General features: G+C 40.1%; 1 protein-coding gene across 1 annotated transcript in view; it reads right to left on the bottom strand.

Moving 5' to 3' along the window:
• Positions 1 to 9,902, bottom strand: part of LOC147435436 (mediator of RNA polymerase II transcription subunit 11) — an 82,546-nt gene extending 72,644 nt beyond the window's left edge. Inside the window, exons 1-2 of the mRNA XM_086488502.1 lie at positions 9,709 to 9,902; positions 9,216 to 9,332 (exon numbers count right to left, since the gene is read on the bottom strand). The gene's annotated coding sequence lies outside the window, so the exon portion shown is untranslated. The remainder of the gene's footprint in view (positions 1 to 9,215; positions 9,333 to 9,708) is intronic.
• Between the last annotated feature and the right edge of the window lie 9,666 nt (positions 9,903 to 19,568).

The raw sequence follows: 19,568 nt of genomic DNA, 5'->3' as shown, positions 1-19,568 counted from the left end.
CAACTGTGGCTTGCATAACCATTAAAAATTATCACCTTATATAATGGAGTCATAGATCTAGTATATATGCATCATAAGAAATTGTAAATTTAGATGAACTAAATGTTTTTTTATGACCATTAGTTGAATTTGTGAACGTTGCATATTTGACCCACATGACTTTCTATTTTTAATTCTAGTCACAAATGATTTTTTTCTCACATGACAATTGCAAAAATATCAGACACATATATAAGTAGTTAGCACGGATTATTGCATGCACCCTGTTCATTTTTTTTCTTAGGCTAGAGTACGAGTTTTAATAAAACATTGAATGTTGTTTTGCGTAGGTTCTTTTTATGAGTGTAGTTACTATTGAGGTTATGATCAAAAGTGAGGGATTATAATTTCTATGAGTACTTTGAATAACATTTTATAAGTTTGCAAAATCATTTCTTGAGATGTGTTCTACATTTCATGTACCATTTTATTTAAATTCGTGAAAAAAGGACACTAAAGTGTCCTTTTTGGTACCAAACTAGTGTTAAGAAAGTCAAAAAACAAATGTTTCAAATTTTCTTCTTGCTCTTGTTTAAACTTATTAAACACAAATAAGACATCAAAAAAGACAACAAAAAATCCATGGTGATTGATAGAAATTATGTTTATCATACACGTGAATGCAACAGGTGCATTGGTAAGAATAAACGACATAACATGGAAGTTATAATGCCTTGTTTGTGGTATAAATGTAGTTTTGCAGATATCCTCTTATATCATTTTGAATCGAGGATATCCCAATTTAACATAATTCTTATTGAAAATTGTAGCCCCTTTTAATTTGTCAAGTAGATCATCTACCCTAGAATGGGGAACTTTTTTCTTGATATGTTTTGTTCAAAGTCCTATTGTACATGGAAAGCTTAGAGCTACTTGTCACCTTCCCTAGATTTCTTCAAAAAATCATTCATAATCATACGCATTGTTGCTAGTATGTTGAGCAGCTCCTTCTCCATGGCAATATTCTGGCTAGAGGTCTCCTTGAGATGCTCCAAGAGAAGTTTCCCAGTACCGACCATCTCAGCCAAGGACTCCTTGTACATTGGAGTGGCTTTCCGGCTCTAGGACAGGGAGGGTTGGGTCTTCTCTTGATGTGGGGGTGCATTTTCTTCTATGTTGTCACCAGTTGGTAGGGTGACATCCTCCATTGTTGATGAAGAAGCATGGCTGACAGGAGTAACAATGGCTCTAGCATGGTAGTAGTCATCTACCACATCGAGAGACAGGGAGGGTTGAGGACAGGGAGGGTTGGGTCTTCTCTTGATGTGGGGGTGCATTTTATTCTATGTTGTCACCAGTTGGTAGGGTGACATCCTCCATTGTTGATGAAGAAGCATGGCTGACAGGAGTAACAATGGCTCTAGCATGGTAGTAGTCATCTACCACATGGAACCATTTGCATATATGCCTCCCGTCATTGCCAAAAATTGAGTTATGGGCTTTGCCCTGCATGTAAGTTGTAACACTGCTTGCCACTTTTTGCGGCAACTTTCACCATCTTTATCAAAATCAGGGTAAGTGGTGACTAGTTTAGTAGCCACCTTTGCCCACAACTTGATAATCCCTTGCTTCTAGGGATTAATGAACTCCTAATTCATGCTTCGGTGGACTTGAATGACTTTTGGTCCACCCATCAATCTTTCCACTTGCTTTCCTTGTTGTCACTGTCTCATCATCTCCCAAATCCATGGTGCCCTTCTTCTTGAAGTCTTTGGGCTTCATTGTTGCAGCTTGGTTCTATAGCACAACCTCCTCGTTGGCGGCTTCTTTTCTCTTTGATGATTTGGCATGGCTTGCCTTGGGTTGAGAAGCTCGCATGGTAGGGTTGGGTGATGGAGTGGATGCCACATTATTGCTGGGGGGGGGGGGGGGGGGGGGGGGGGCATCCATGCTCGAGTTAGGACTAGTGGCACTTAGAGGGGGTGAGGAATGAGGTGGTGGAATTTGAGAACTATAATTTGGGGTCTAAACATGAAGGGAGAGTTAGGAGAGATGGAGGGAGAGTTCTTGACATGGCTCGATAGCCATGAGGTGGCATATGGAAAGAAGGATGGGGGTATGGATAGACAGGAGATTGAGAGAAAAGAGATTGGGAGAGAATAGGGTCGGCATCCTCCCGTTGGAAATCGAATTTGATTTGTGTTGGGATCTATTGTACCCACATCATAAAAGGGAAAAAAGGGTAAAGATGAGCACACAACATTTCAATTTTTGCACGAATGTATGAATCACATAAGTGAATGTGACCTTCAAAGGTTGATTTGCACCACCGTTTTTTGCTTCACACTTAGCTCTAAAAAGAACACCAAAAAGATACACATTAGTTCACGTAGAGCATATCAAAGATTTTGCAAAAAAGTAGCAAACAATGGACAATTAAAAGGAAGGGGAGAATTTTGGCAATGTTTGAACTTGCAATCAAGTACAAAGTGGCATATCTCTGTTTTAATTTTGACAGGTTCACAAAAGAGTACACTAGGCATTTATATTTGGGAGAGGGGGGTGGGGGTGTTGTGTGTGTGTGTGTGTGTGTGTTTTTTTTTAAAAAAATTTGGTTGTTAGTTTTTTTTGGCTAACATTATGGCTATGAACGTTAAAAGTATATAATCATTGGAACTTTTAGAGGAAGAAAGGAAGTGTGAGACACCTGAATGGTTAGTATTGTAGTAGGAAAATGTTTCTCAAACATGTACACAAGCTCCGCAGCATTTAGTTTGGCGAATGGTATGGAGTCTACGTCGATCTCCTTTTGTGAGATCCATTGCACCAGCTTTGCAAGTTTGTAGATTGTGTTACGGATGTCGAGAGACAAACATCCCTCAATGGCAACCGGTAAAATAAACTGTAAAGTATGTGCAGCAATGATATTAAAGTCCACATTTTATGCAATGATATTAAAGTCCACTATGAACGTACCTGACACATTTTATGCCAATCGTGTGACTTCAAACCGGTAAGCTTTCCTTCTTTAGTAAAACACGTTCGGAGCGAGTGCATTACGCCAGTGGGGGTCCGCAAAGATCGAATGGCCTCTTTTACTTTGCGTTCTTGGGCTCCTGTGAAAATCCATGGTGATTTAGGAAGTTTTATCGATCCATCAGACGCTGTTTGCGGCCAATATTGCTCCATACGATCCACATTTCTAAGGTCAACTCTGGCTCCCAAAGTATCTTTCTTGCCGGTCAAATGGTCCCATAGTAAATTACCCACATTCTTGAATATGTGCATTGGATCGAGCAAGTGATTGATCACGAGTCGGGGCCAGTATGGTAACTCGTACCATAGAGATAGTCTCTTCATCCCTGGAGGCAATCCGTCATCGCACATCTCCTTCTGCTCTAACCATGCTTGTGCAGACATCCTTGGTGGCTCTCTTCCCAAAAAGCCGTCACGTAACACATGATTCTCCGGAAGATACGCTTGATGACCTTCGTAGATTTGCTTCTTCAGTGAGGGTGCCCTACGTGCATTCAGTTTAGGTCCACATGTGACACATGCTCTGTATCCGCTTGTTTGAAGCCCTGTATGTATACACATGATAATAGATCAACTATGGGGAAAAACAAGATTTACAGTGTCTGAGTGAGGAGTGTCAATAGATCACCTGAGCATTCTGTTAGCCCGGGATAGTCATGCATGGTCCACATTAGAATACCTCTGATCAAAGCATTCCGTCGTCCTGTGTGTCGGCTCATATCCACCACCTCTATGCCAATCCACAATTGTTGTAGCTCTTCCAATAGTGGACGAAGATACACATCCATATTCCCCACTTTATATCGCCCTGGCACAATCAAGCTTAGCCATAGGTGCCCCTTCTTCGTAGTCAACCACGGGGGAATGTTGTAGTTGACGATGACAACGGGCCATACACTGTAAGATGTTGATCTTTGACCAAATGGATTTACGCCATCCATAGCCAGGCCTAAGCGCAAATTTCGAGCTTCCCTGGTAAAATCCGACCATGTTCCATCTATATGTTTCCAGGCTGCGCAATCTGCAGGAATTCGTAGCACACCATCCGAAGATTTATTCTCCTCATGCCATGATGCTAGGGCGGCCATGGACTTACATTCGAAGAAATGCTTGATGCGAGGAAGCAAAGGAAAATGTCGCAAAACCTTTTGTGGAATTTTTGTCCCGTGGAGATCTACTCGATATCTTTCGGAATCACATTTCGGACACTTCTCCATGTCTGTGTATTCCCCTCTGAAAAGAATGCAGTCATTAGGACAAGCGTGGATAGAATTGTAATCCATCCCCAAGTTTCGCAAAATCTTTCTTGCTTCATCTCGGGAATCTGGCATCACATTGTCAGCTGGTAGAATGTGCTCTTTCAGCAATCTACACAACATAAAAATATGATACAGTCGTGTAAAAATCTATCAGATCATTATACATTTAGAGTTCTATTAAAGTAAACTAATTGTAATAGATCACCTGAAAAGCGCTGTGACGCTAGTGTCACTCCATCCAAACTTTGCCTGCATGTTGAGAAGAACCAGGAGTGCTTTCAATCTAGACATACGTGCTCCATTATACAATGACGTATCGGCTTCACTTTTCATATCATCATAGATAAGCCTTTCTGAATCCATGATCGTCTCGATCATTTCATCAATCTCGGGCTCAAACATTGCCTCGTTGGGAATGTGCTCTGCATGATCATCCCCCGAGATGTCAGAGGGTACATCTTGTGGCCTCACATATGCTGCTTGACCAAAGCGCCTGCGAATACGTCTATTGGGTTGCAAGATTGCTGCTTGTTGGCCAGCGTCAGAGTCCGACGAGTTATAATTGGCAACAACTCGATCTATAATAGATGGATCGAACTCGCCAAATTCGCGAACGTGCTGCAAAGAAACACGTCTTGTCCGTCGCACAGCATGCTTGCATTGATTACAAGGACATAAGACCCTCGTTGAGAGATAGGTGTTTCGGTTGGACGGTCCCACATCCTCGTCGCTACTCATAATGAGGATAAAAAACTTATAACCTGGACAACAAATTTAATATTCTATTGGCATTCTTCGTCTTATCTCTCTCTCTCTCTCTCTCTCTCTCTCTCTCTCTCTTTACCTCACATTCTCTAGTCATGTCCAATCCCCGCACACCTCGGTCTAGAGGTGCACGGAGATCAGAACCACCGGGTTATAATCTCGTCTTTATTGGTCAATACCTATATTTGTGGGTACAAGAAATCTACACACCCACGTCTACATGATACTGCATGTAGTGGACAAAATCCCTTTGCCTCTTCTCTAGCTGTAGCACTTCACTTCATCTTAACATCTTTTCACAGTAGATCTTTTCACAGTAGATCTTTTCACTGTTCGTCTAACTCTAAACCCTAAACCGTAAGTAATTCTTGCGTGGACTCGATCTAACGTAAATAAGCGTAAATCTAAATAAACGTAAATCTAACTAAAAATAAAGCTAAATCTAATTTAACGTAAGTCTAATGACTAGAGGTTGTTTAGATGGTCATTGTGTCGGGGATGTAGTGACTCTTGTCGCCCTGAAGATCCACCTTCTTCCCTATCTTCTGAAGACATTTCACCAGTACTTTTGGATCGACGGAGCCCACCATGAGTGAAGGCAGCAATACCCTATATTCCATTGAGGGCTTTCTTCACCCGCTTCATGCAGGCATCGCAGTCTATGGAGACCCGCATCTAATCTAATATAACGTAAATCTAAATCTAGCTTAAATAAATGTAAATCTAGTTAAAAATAAACCTAAATCTAATTTAATGTAAGTCTACATATAACCTAATCTTTAACGTCTTTTAAGATAGTTTCCTACGACGTTATAACTCTCTTCTTCCTGTGTGTGTGCGCGTGTGTGGATGTGTGTGCCAATAAAAAGAGATAAATGGTATAATCTTTCTATCACCCATGCCAAGTCTGATAGATTGATTATGCCATTTCCCTCTTGAATAATAGGTCTTCAGTTCAACTCCTCGTCGGCTAGATCTTTAGGTCTTTTAATTTTAATTAGTTTCCTACGACGCTCCCTTAGTTTCTCTTTCTTTCTCTCTCAATGTGTGTGCATTTTTTTGGATCGTATGCATGTTTTCTTTCTCTTTTCCTCTTTCAATGTGTGCGTTTTTTGTTTATGCATGTTCTCTCTCTCTTTTCCTCTCTCAATGCGTGCGTTTTTTGTTTATGCATGCTCTCTCTCTTTTTTTCTCTCTCAATGTGTGTGTGCATTCTTTGTTTATGTATGTGTGTGCGTTTTTGTTTTTGTTTGTACTCTCTCTCTCTCTCTCAAAAACACTATGTGTGTGTATGTGTGTGTGTGAGAGAGAGAGAGAGGGAGAGAGAAAGAGGGGAAGGGAACATGAGAATGAGGAGAGGGAAGGAGCATACCTGGCTCTCCTTCCTCTCCGTGTGTGTGTGTGTGTGTGTGTGTGTGTGGAGAAGAAAAGAGAGAGAGAGAGAGAGAGAGAGAGAGTGAGGGAGAGCGTTACCTGCTCTTTGCTTGAGGGCGCCGAAAAAAAATCTGAGTTTTTGGGCGCGCTCGGTTATTTTTTTTACCCCAGCTGGCGTCGCTATGAGCGTCGCAAATTTACAAATAAATTTGCGACGCTCATAGCGACGCTTATAGCGACGCTCATAGCGACGCTGGGAATTTTTTTTTTGAGCGTCGCTGTGTGAGCGTCGCTAATATGAAGAGCCTTTTGTAGTGTTTGAGCAGAAGAGTTAGATAACGGGAACTTACCTGCATTTAAAACCTTTCTTTATCGACAATTCTTGGAATGGTATTCTTACAAGGAGCAAGTATAGTATAAAGTTCACAAACAATCACTCTTCTCCAAGCTCGGAGTTGCAAGTCTATTTTAAAACCCCACTGGTGTTAGCCCTTATTGGATAATTATGACTTAAGTTTTTTAGTTTATGCCTACCTTTCCTTAGTGAGAACTAGCTCGGGCGACCCGCCTACTGGCGGGTCTCGCTCGCTCTTACCACAGATAAATGTATGTACATGTGTGTCTATTTTTATGCATCCCTTCATCACACACACACACACACACAAAAACACACACACACACACACACACACACACAAACACACACACACACACACACACAATGGAACTATCACTATTAACCTATTGCTACTTGTTTACATATGTTTGAGTGAATGTATGTGACAACGGGATGTGTAGTAAATTGGTTATGTTAAATGCCACTTGAAGCATGCTGGAGGTTTCTAAGAATCATGTTAAGGGGTTCTTTCTTATTTTGTTCGGTTCATTTTTGCAATTGGGACGACTTCATGTTCCCTAGAAAGAACCTCCTAATTAATATTGATGCCTACTACTCTTCACACAAAAGATCAGTCTTGATCAGTCTCTGCAGAGAATAGATGCAAGTGTGTACATGTGTGTTTTCTACATACCCAATGGCACAATTGCCTAGCAGTGCTCATTCTAGATATAGAAGAAAGCATCAGATATTGCTCCTCTAAGCCTCCTCATCTATATTGCACTTTCTAGATATTATTGGGACGTAACTTTTAGTGTCGTACTTATTGGACTTAATACTCCAAGCATCTTGAAATAAGGAATTGTCGGGCGGAATGCTTGGGTGGTGTGGTCAAGACGCTACACCCTCTAGTGGGCTCAACCCGTGAGACATTAGTGTGTCTAGGACTCTACACCCTCCTATAGGCTCAACCTACCGGAAATTTCTCTGCCCTTTAGAGGTTCCTACCAATGCAAGGCACTGAACCTATGGCTTCACATCCCGTATTTCCTGTGGTGACTGTATTCTCTCTCGCCCATCCCCACACTCCCATTCTCTTTTTGGTTTTAGTCAATTCATTCTAGCTATTGGACATCTTCTACAACAGGAGAGCCATAGAGAGAGTGGGAGAGGGAGAAAGCATGCCACAGGACAACAACACCAAGCAGGTGGTTCTTAGGAGTATCTGCGCGTGTAGAATAATGCAAGTGTGTATATCCATGCACATAAGGAACAACTCTCTCTCTCTCTCTCTCTCATAGCGGTTTGTTATCAATAGACTTGCTCAGCTGCACTTGTTGCACCCCAAGCAGCTCGTTTTTAGTGTCAAGTGTCTATATGGAATAGATTCTTATTTTGCTTCTCTCTCTCTCTCTCTCTCTCTCTCTCTCTCTCTCTCTCTCTCTCTCGTCTGTGATCACACACGGTCTCAATTAATAAAACATCCACTTCATTTTCATCTCCTCTCCCTTTCTATTTTTCTCTCTGTCATTTTTTGAAGAAATTTATGTGTATTTTCTCTCTCTCTCTCTCTCTCTCTCTCTCTCTCTCTCTCGTTCGTTTATATTGTATAGGGCACCCATTGTATCAGTGCTAACACATACCTTATGTGGTTCCTCATGGATACAACAATTTTTAACAGTTTGGTCCCTCTTTGTTTTTTAATATTCTCTCATTGTATCACTGACACCCATTGTATCAGTGATGACACACCCCACATAGTTCCAGTTAGTAGCAATCCTAGATTCATTTTAGCATCTCTTTCTTAAATACCCAGACATGGTATTAGATTTATCACTTTGTAATCGTTTGGTATCATAGGTGACATTGACCTCTTCAAGATGTTAATATATCATTTCATTTCTCATTCTCTCTCTCTCTCTCTCTCTCTCTCTCTCTCTCATATTGCATTGGGCACCCATTGTGTCAGTGATCACACATACCACACAAAGTTCCAAACATGTGATCACACATACCACACAAAGTTCCAAACATGATATTAGATTCACCAGTTTATAACAATTTGATCTCTCTTTGTTTTTTTATATTCTCTCTCTTGTTTAGGCTATAGACACGCAAGGCTAAGTTTCCTCTGACCCTATCTAGCGGCGAAAAGCTTTCCACCGGCATCGTTTTGTAACTATGCCAAAAGGCATAGTTACAAAATGATGCCGGTCCATTGCCGGTTATGGCCATGTATCTCTCTCATTTTTGCCCTTTGCTTTGAGTTCAACTCTCCTTGTCGGCTAGATCTTTAAGGTCTCTTGGGATAGTTTCCTACGACGTTAAAACTCTCTTATTCTTCTTCTCTCTCTTCTCTCTCTCTCTCTCTCCCTCTCTCTTTGAACAAAAATCCATTAAATGAAAAGAACCAGAACACTAATTTTATAAATGAATAGAAATATAACTAAAAATTTTTTTGCTTACCTGGTTGACCCGACTGAGAATGTCCCTGCCGCACCACCCGCTGACTCGCCAGGTTTGCAATGAGCAAGAAAATTCTCTCTCTCTCTCTCTCTCTCTCTCTCCGCCTGCTACGCAAACCTGCAGCAATCTCAGGCTCTCACTCTCGCTGTGTCATCAATGGCTGCATGAGCTCTCTCTCTCTCTCTCTCTCTCTCTCTCTCCGCCTGCTACGCAAACCTGCAGCAATCTCAGGCTCTCACTCTCGCTGTGTCATCAATGGCTGCATGAGCTCTCTCTCTCTCTCTCTCTCTCTCTCCGCAGCTAGCCGGTTGCATGCGCTATCTCACTCTCTCTGTCTCTGCGTGCAGCCTACATACGCATCTCTCTCTCTCTCAGAGGTCTGCGGCTAACTCAGTGCATGCTCTCTCTCTCTCTCTCTCTCTCTCTCTCTCTCTCTCTCTGCGGCTAACCAGCTGGTTTTGCTATCTGACTCTCTCCTGTTCTGTGTGCAGACCTGCATGGTAATTGGCTTCGGTGGCGGCTACAACTTGGCGTTGGCGGGGGGTGAGAGGTAGGTTGGGAGGAAGGCAAGGCTTTGAGCAACAAAGCTCTAGTCTCTCTCTCTCTCTCTCGCTCTCACTCACTCACACACACACGCGCACACACACACACACACACACAGGTCGTGGAGACTTTCTCTGCATGCAGGCCTCGAATGCTCACACACACATCCGAATGCCTCAAATTCCACTGAGAAGCTAACTCTCTCACTCTCTTTCTCTCTTTCTCACCTGCAACAAGTGCTCTCTCTCTCTCTCTCTCTCTCTCTCTCTCTCACACACACACACACACACACACGCACACACACACACAGAGGTCGTGGCGATGGAGCTTTCTCACCGTCTCTTTCTCTGTCAGGTCGACATGACGATAAGGATGGGGTCCAAGCATCAAAGGGAATTGTAGCGTGCACGCTGAAATTGGCTTGATAGCTTTGAAATTCTTGGGGTCCAAAGCAGTTAAAGGGGCTTGGAGCGTGCACGCTGGAGTCGGCTCTCGTTTTGAAATTTAGCCTTCGACTCGCAGAGAAGACACGTGGAAAGGGCTCTCCCTTCCGCCATATTATGTTAGTAGATGGTACCTTAAATAAAACCATTACCTCATATGGAGGCATACCATGTCAATGGACATTTTCTTTTAAAAAAGAGTTTCTTTTAAATATTCTTGTCATGTCGTTTCGGCAGCGCTGCAACTTATGCATGTGGAGTACCTGAACCCCAAAACAGATTCGAAAACAAAATTTTGTCTCTTCCTGCCACACACACACACACTAACAAAATTACTTGAACGATACTTGGCCGTTCTCTGATGAAAGTGTTGGAACAAAACTTGGCATGCTCTCTTTACTCTTTCTCTCTCACACACACTCACACATACAATGTCTGCAAGCGTTGTCTCATTGTTTGGCTATTTAAGGGGTAGGGAAAGGTCGTCCAGTGACCTTTCCCCGTAATAACTACGACGACTTGGCGACCTGCGGAGGCCGGGAGCCATGTGGCGCAGTTATTACGGGGGAAAGGTCACTGGACGACCTTTCCCGGCCGTCAATGGTCGCTGGGAGGGGGGCCAATAGTGGGCTCTGACAGTGTACCTCTGCAGGTGAAAATTGGTCGTTGGTGCAGAGTACAGAGTCTATGATAGTGTACGTTGACAGTGTATCCTGTTATTGTCTTGGTGGACGTTGTCAAGGAGGAGCACAAGGACAGCTGGGCAGCCTTCCCACCAGGCGTGCCGACAGTAGGTTAGTTGAGGTCACTCTGTTCCTGTTGTTGCACGAAAAACCCACCAGAGTGCCAGCGTCTGTGCGGTTGCAGGGATTGGCTAAGGCTGCCGAAGATTAGGTGGACAACAACGCGCTGCTCCAGAATTATTGGTGAGCATTGAGCGCCTGTAGCAAACCCTTGAGACAGTCGCTGCCGCCCTTGCCGAGCTCTTCCTCATCAGTATCGTCATGTTCTTGCGCCCTCCTCCGCCAATAGTGGGCTCTGATTGTACGTTTACAGTGTGCAATGAGTATTACACACGCTGAGATGGAAAATGGTGGTTGGCGCAGAGTACAGAGCCTGCTCAAATTCATTCCGTGCACTGAGGTGGCAAATAATGGTTGGCGCAGAGTATCGTGGCTGTTGAAATTCATTCCTTATGCTGAGTTGTCGAGTATCCGACGGTTCATGGGGCAGGTTTCGGCAGGGAATGTCTAGTAGATGAGTGGTTGCAGGTCTCTGCCCCCCGACCAGCGACCTTGGCGGTTGCGTACAATCTCTCTCATACACTCTAGTGCAATTCTATATACACTCAAACAATTGCCAATCCACTCTTGCTTAAGCTCCCTCTTCGCGTAATAGTCTGCACTCGACAATCTAAAAGTTTATCTCCAAGAAAGCATTGTCAATATTGGGTTTAATTCCCTTAAAAACTATGAGCACGCAATGCTTTAGTGTTGCCTAACTAGCACTCTGTCATCCTCCTCTAGTCAAAATCACTGTGTAAACCTCTAAAGGTCTTGACACTTGGCAAAATTGTAGGTGAGCACTCGATCTCGGAGCCCGAAAAATACAGATCTATCTTCAAGCCAACTCTCATGGTAGAAACGGATGGATTATGAAGCCGTGGATCCTTCATCCTCTTCCCAAGTGAACAACTTTGACTTTTTTACATTATTTTTCCATTTTCCCTTTTTGAGAAACTAAGATTAATTGACTCAAGTGCATATCTCTAATTAGATAACACTGTAGCTTGATAAATTATTAAATTGGTTTTTCTTAATGTCATGGAATGCAGAGTGTTATTAACCATTTTCACTCACACACGTTCATACAGAAGGAGACGTGTCATTTTGTTTACTAAATGCAAAATAATTTGCATAAAGAGTTAAAAGGTATCCTTTGGTCAAGAAAGCATCAGTTGTGCGTAACCCTCGAGAACGACATATGTGCTAACATTTAAATGAATTTTTAAAGGCTAGCTTTTCAATTTAAGACTGTGTGAGATAATAGTTTTCTTTCTTCAAACTCAACTAAACACTATGTTTAACATGAGTATCTCTTGACCATAAGGGATAGTTTTGTTTCCAGCTCTTTACTTGGCTAAGTATTGGGAGGTTAAAATTCTAATTTTGCTATTACTTTGCTAAAGTACTATGCCCTAAAAACTCTATCTATTACATTTTAACAAGTCCAGAGGATTTACTCCTTGCTGCCATAAGCAAACATGGTTCTAAATATAATATTTTGTCATCATTGAACATATTTGAATGCATGGATAAGAGGGACATGGATGACAATTGTTGGACCCGTCCTATATCTGCATTCCATGACTAAACAAAAATGGTGATGATTTTTTTGTTTGCATCATGGGTGTAGGTGAGGATTCCAACTTCTTTTGTCTTTAAATTGAAATGTTGTTTGACTAGTCTTTGCAGGAATACTTCTACTGCTGCTACTTCATTTTTTACTTCTTAGATGTAATAAAAACATCAAAATTCTATTTCAAATGTACATATATTTAATGGAAAAATGTATGTACTCACTATTATTTATCTTTATCAAATCTCTTTGATGTTGCACCGTCAAATTTCGTTTACTTCAGCTTGACAAACTGCTCGTGTTAACCCTCACGGCTCACGGACACCCCATCACCTACGACGGACGTGTATTATGTATTTGGTTTACTAAATGCAAAATACTTTGCATAAAGAGTTAAAAGGTATCCTTTGGTCAAGAAAGCATCAGTTGTGCGTAACCCTCGAGAACGACATATGTGCTAACATTTAAATGAATTTTTAAAGGCTAGCTTTTCAATTTAAAACTGTGTGAGATAATAGTTTTCTTTCTTCAAACTCAACTAAACACTATGTTTAACATGAGTATCTCTTGACCATAAGGGATAGTTTTGTTTCCAGCTCTTTACTTGGCTAAGTATTGGGAGGTTAAAATTCTAATTTTGCTATTACTTTGCTAAAGTACTATGCCCTAAAAACTCTATCTATTACATTTTAACAAGTCCAGAGGATTTACTCCTTGCTGCCATAAGCAAACATGGTTCTAAATATAATATTTTGTCATCATTGAACATATTTGAATGCATGGATAAGAGGGACATGGATGACAATTGTTGGACCCGTCCTATATCTGCATTCCATGACTAAACAAAAATGGTGATGATTTTTTTGTTTGCATCATGGGTGTAGGTGAGGATTCCAACTTCTTTTGTCTTTAAATTGAAATGTTGTTTGACTAGTCTTTGCAGGAATACTTCTACTGCTGCTACTTCATTTTTTACTTCTTAGATGTAATAAAAACATCAAAATTCTATTTCAAATGTACATATATTTAATGGAAAAATGTATGTACTCACTATTATTTATCTTTATCAATTCTCTTTGATGTTGCACCGTCAAATTTCTTTTACTTCAGCTTGACAAAACTGCTTGTGTCAAAGCAATTTGGGCATTTGAAGGTTCTCTAGACTCACAAGAGTTAATTAACTCTATCTCGAATGTATCAAACTTGACTTGTGGTCTTTGAAACAATGAAAATATGGAGCCTACATAGCCTGTTCTCTGCAATCCAATGTGATTTGTGTTCTTGGTCGTCCAACTCTAGACCCAATTTGCAATGTAATTACTTGCACTTGCCGATTTGTAGCTTGTACGATCACTTCTAGGTTCTTGCCTAAATTGTGGCAACACCTTCTAGAACTGGGCTCAACTCATGGTGTTATTGGCCGAAATGGTTATCAACTAATAGTTGGCGATTTCCCTATTTCTAGGTCCAAATTTGAAACCCTCGCGAGATTCAACTCAAACTTGCCAATTTTCACCCAAAATTTCCTATTTTCACTCCCGGATCGCAATTTCAGCGCGTAAACAATGCCCTAGTGGCTAAATTTTACTCAAAACTCAGTTTCGAATTGCGTTTTCATGTGAACGTATCCTTGCCAGTCAACTATTGACACAACTTCTATTTCTTGGTTTTGCTCGGTTTCGTTTTTGCTCTTTTTTTTCTCAATTTTTGAAAGTTTTGCGGCCCACGGCTCAATTCAATCTTTTTTTCTCGCTTCTTCAATTTTTCAAGCTTTTCTACTTGTTTTTTAAAAATTTGAAATGGTCCTTTCTTCTTTTTTTAAAAATTGCCTGCGGTGTGAATTTTTTTGCGGCTTTTTGCTTTTTTGCCTTTTCTGATTCCTCCCCTTTTATGTTTAATTTTTTTGTATGAATTTTCTTTTTTTTGTTGTGATTTATTTGATTTGTTTTATTTTTTTTGAATTTTCTCTGGAGGTTTTGAAAAAAAGATTATTGACTTTTTGATGATTATTTTATTTTTGGTGAATTTTTATTTCTATTTTTAATAACTTTTAGTCTAATTTTTTGTGTGATTGATTTTTTAAAATACTTTACAAAAACTAAATTAGGATTTTTTCTTCATTTTCTTTTTTTATTGAATTTCTATTAAATAAAAGTAAAAAATTAAAAATTACCTAACTAAACTACACTAAACATTACTTGCTGCTGTCATCAGCGATGGCGACGAAGATGGTCCCGAGTTGCTCTAGTGCTACACCGCGTAGAGGAGAAGAGAGAAAGAGTGAGAGAGAGTGTGTAGGTGTGTGTGTGGTGTTATGCGTGTAGGAGAGAGAGAGAGAGAGAGAGAGAGAGAGAGAGAGAGAGAGAGGGAGAGAGAGAAAGAGCTCTAAATTGACAGGGAGAGAGCATAGAGGGAGTCAGCGGCGTTGCACGCTTGCATGTGCGTATGACCTGGAGCAGAGGGAGAGGGAAAGTATGAGAGAGAGAGAGAGAGAGAGAGAGAAAATGAGCTGGAACACGACAAAGGGGGGGTGAAACTCGGAGAGAGAGAAAAGGACGACTATCTTCAGCGTTAAGGGGAGAGGAAAAAATGCTATCTTATGTGTTTCAAAGAGAGAGAGAGTGTGAGGGGGGGAAGGTTTGAGAGAAGGTATCTTATGCGGAGAGAGAAAGTGAGAGTGAAGAGAGAGAGAGTGTGGTGGGGATGAGAGAGGGTAAGTCCAAGGGAAGAGAGAGAGGATCTTCAGCATGCTGAAGATGGGTTGGGTTTTTTTTGTTGAATTATTTCAACCTTTATGATTGCAAGACATAGTTCCCAACTACACAAACCTTCAGGGTCCGATTTTCTCTTCGAAAAGCCCGTAACTTAATCGTCTAGTCCGCGTGACCGTCAGAATTCACTCAAGCATACATCCCAGCTCGTGATCAACGGTCGACGCATGTTAAACACAATTTTTTATTTTTTATACTTTAAAAGTCCGAAAATCACTCGAAAATCCAAAATTGCCAAAAAATCCAAAAAATTCTAGAAATCTCCAAAAACTATCACCAATCACAATCAAACACTTTTGACACACATAAACACACCAAAAATAGCAGTTTTTATTTAAAATGCCAATTATGACAAGATCTACAACTCGACCCCCGAAAATAGCAAAACGCTCAAAGTTGATCATGGAGGGCACAAACGTGCTCAAAATGATGCCATAAATATGCATACAAAACAGCTTGTCAAGATCGTAAGATATCAAATTTTTACGGTGCAAAAAAAAAGCAAAAAGTATCCAAAAAAATACTTTAAAAAAAATATTCAGTCATAGGGGATTAGTGTAGCCAAATAAAATCATAATTTGATTGCCATTAATTCCAACAATAAAAACCAAAAGTAGGCAATTAAACCGAGAAAACTAGGTGAAAATTTGATGCATTTGGAATGTGTAAAACACTGTTTTGAGCTTGAAACGTAGCAATTAACCATTACACACTTCAATTTTGCAATCAAACATAAAATTAAACATGCACACTAAGCACTTTTTAGGCGAACACACACACACACACACACACACACTAATAATTGACAATTTTTATCGATTTTTACATGCGCACACACAAGGGTTAATCTTGTTGAAATTGTAAATTGAATTCACAAATCTCTAATTGGGCATGACCATAACACATATCAACCATCAATTTAGCAAAACCATTATGCGCACATTGATTTTTAAGTGCAAACACGAGAACAAAATAGTGCACACACGCCTAAAATTCGGCGTACACACACTCCATTAGAATGCATCACACACTTGATTTTAGTGCAAAAAATTTCAATTGACCATCCAAGCATGCAATTAAGCAAATTAACAATGCACATTAGCACATGAAACCATCAATTTGCACATTCAATTATATGAAAATTTTGGCATTACGACGGCATGCAAACGTCAAAATCAAAAGTTCCAATTCATAATTTGACAACGGCTAGGTATACCACACAAGATTTGAGTCCAATAGCACCATCTAACCTTCAAGTACACAATGTGTAGGCCGCTTTCATCGATGCTCCAAAGCCCTAATCTTGCATTTCAAAAACATCAAATCATGAAGTGATTAGCACAAACCGGCAATGAATGCAATCCAAGCCTCTAATTAGGTAAATATCAAAGCATAATTACAAAATGATAGTCCAGTTAGTAGAAAATTAGTATGTAAGCTAACAAAATTAGTGAAATTAGCAAGGGATTAGTGTGAAATTAGAGTGTGCAGGCACACAATTAGCAAGATATGGTATCAAATTAGAAAAAATTGAACACATTGCTTCATTTACACACATCCAAAATCCACAAAACCATAAACACACAAGGAGAATTAGTGAGGATACCATTTGATTATGCCACAATTACACTAGCATAGGCCATCGCTCCCCGATAATGGTGCCAAATGTTGGGGGTACCATCATAGCATAGCTCCAATGACCAACAATAATTGTCAATCCGGAGGGATGAGCTACCCAGATAGGGCATGGAAACACTCATTGATTAATGAGTTAATCATGGCAACACAAATAGTAACTCCTATGGAGGAGCTAAGCCACAATATTGGTCTGGCAATCTCCACATCCACTTCTCTTCACCTCAAATAAACCCAATTATACATAGTAACGATTGCAAAATGCACACATCACTAATCCTATCATGAAACACACTAATCACGTGTGCACGCACATAGATCCATTGAGCATCCGCACTCCAATCAAACCTACATGCACACACAAAGTATAGAGGACAATCACACAAGATTAGAGTAGGATTAATCACTAGCTAGTTACGATCTAGCTAATCAAAGCATCATTAACAATCATAAGAAGTATGAGAGAGGCATAGTGAAAGAGAATTAAGCCTTGATTAGTGTTAATCAAGTCACATGAGCAAAGAGAAGCTCAAGGACTCCATAGCCACACACCTCATGAGCTCTCACTAAAGAGTGGTCTCAAAAAATGAAGCTAAGAACTCTAATTTCTTTTACACACTACCTTATATACCTAGGGTAAAATATGAAATGTTCTGGCATGCAAGGACTTTAGGGCTCCACAACTTACTGAAGCTGCGACCTAGGCATGCTAACTAACCTATTCTTTACAGCTTGGAACTCCCATTGAGCCCATAACAGATTAAAAAATATTACAATGGCTTGAAATAAATCGGGAATTTACAATACATGGCCATTTTGGAAAATGTAAAAAATGTGTAACCCCAATCTTCACTGCTTCTTGGTATTCATCTTTGATGTGTTTCGTAAGGCTTGGACCTTTAACATCTTCTGTTAACTGATGTCAGCTCAATTAACACCCAAATTCAGATCCTTAATACCCCAAAAAATCTACAAGCTATCAATAAAAATCTTAGAATGGCTTGTGCCAAATTGTACAAACATACCCTTAGGCGATCTTTGATGTACCCTGCTAAAGCTACCAAAAAAATTTAAAACTTTTTGTTGTACTTCCCGCTTTTTCTCAAATTTATGTTGATCTCTCTATTTTCAGAATGACTCTTTTGCCTTGAGGATGGAATTCCCAATTGAGCTCACTTCTTCTAATGCCAGTGTCTATGTTTTACATTGCATTGAGGATGCAAATTCCTCTAAACACAACCTTAAATGGCTCTAAGAGGTCTACTAGCACTAAGACAGGTTGAGATGTGAATCTCTCTTTAGCATTGTGAAATATTTCTCTCCTTTTCAATCCATACATGACGTTTTCTTGGTCAAATCATGTAAAGGTCTTGCTATGGCAAATCATTTTTCCATGAATCCTCTATAATATGAGCATATTCCAATAAATCTGTGTAAATCTTGGTCCTGCTATGGATGGGAATTTTGCAATGAATCTTGTACAATATGAGCACATTTCAACAAAGCTTCATAGCTCATGTAGATTCCTTGGTTCAGGCCATCCATTTATCACCTTAAGTTTTTGTGGATTCATATGGGGACCATCTTTTAAGATAATATGACCTAAAGACTGAATCCATTCTGAGAATAATTCACTCTTTTTAGATTAATACACAACTTGTTCTCTTGTAATGCTTGAAACATTGCTTTGGCATGCTCTTTGTATTCTTCTAAGGACTTAGAGGAGACTATGATATCATCAAAGAATACTTAGGTGTAAGCCCTATGTACACGAAAGACTATTTTCATCATTTGATTGAGTGTGGCTAGAGCATTTTTTAGCCCAAAATGCATGACAAGATATACGTACAAGCCAAAGGTTATCCTAGAGGCTACCTTGTGAATATCTTATGGTCCAATTTTTATTTGATGATAGCCACGTTTAAGGTCTATTCTACTAAAATACGTAGAGCCTTGTAGCTTATCAAACAAATCCTCAATCCGCAAGACAAAAAATATACTCTTTATTGTCAATTTGTTTGGTGCACAATACATGCATTCTGTATGTACCATGCTTTTTGTGCACTAAGAAGATAGAAGAAAAAAATGGCAAAGAGCTAGGTCCTATCATTCCCTTTTGCACAAGTTCATTGACTTGTGACATAATCTCCTCTTGTTGACGTGGTGAGACTCAGTAAGGAGGCTTGTTAGGAGGAGAGTTTCCTCGTATGGGCTCAATCCTATGATCTTCATTCCCTTCTCTAGGAGGTAACTCTCTGGGATTTAGGAAATTCAATGGCGACAAGTCTCACAACTGGTAGACCAAAGTACATGGATATTTGATGAAAAAGGGATTGTGGGGAATAGTCAAGCAAAAAATTAGTGACCCCTTATCTAGTGATGGAGCACAAGTGCAGACAGGGGCTATGAGCACATATAACCAAGCCAAGGATAAGCAAGCACTAGGAATCATAATCATTGAACTGCATGAAAACTATGCAACTATGTAAATTACACTTATAATTGTGAAATCTTGTAAGCTACATGGAAAGCCTTAGAGAAAAAAATTAAAGCTAGAAGAAAAGAAATCATGTGAGCTTAAAGAAATATCTCCACAAAGTAAA

The sequence above is a fragment of the Adiantum capillus-veneris genome, chromosome 18, assembly GCF_014529385.1.
Source record: "Adiantum capillus-veneris isolate H3 chromosome 18, ASM1452938v2, whole genome shotgun sequence".
Lineage (NCBI taxonomy): Eukaryota > Viridiplantae > Streptophyta > Polypodiopsida > Polypodiales > Pteridaceae > Adiantum > Adiantum capillus-veneris.
This window is presented reverse-complemented; position numbering and strand designations above follow the sequence as displayed.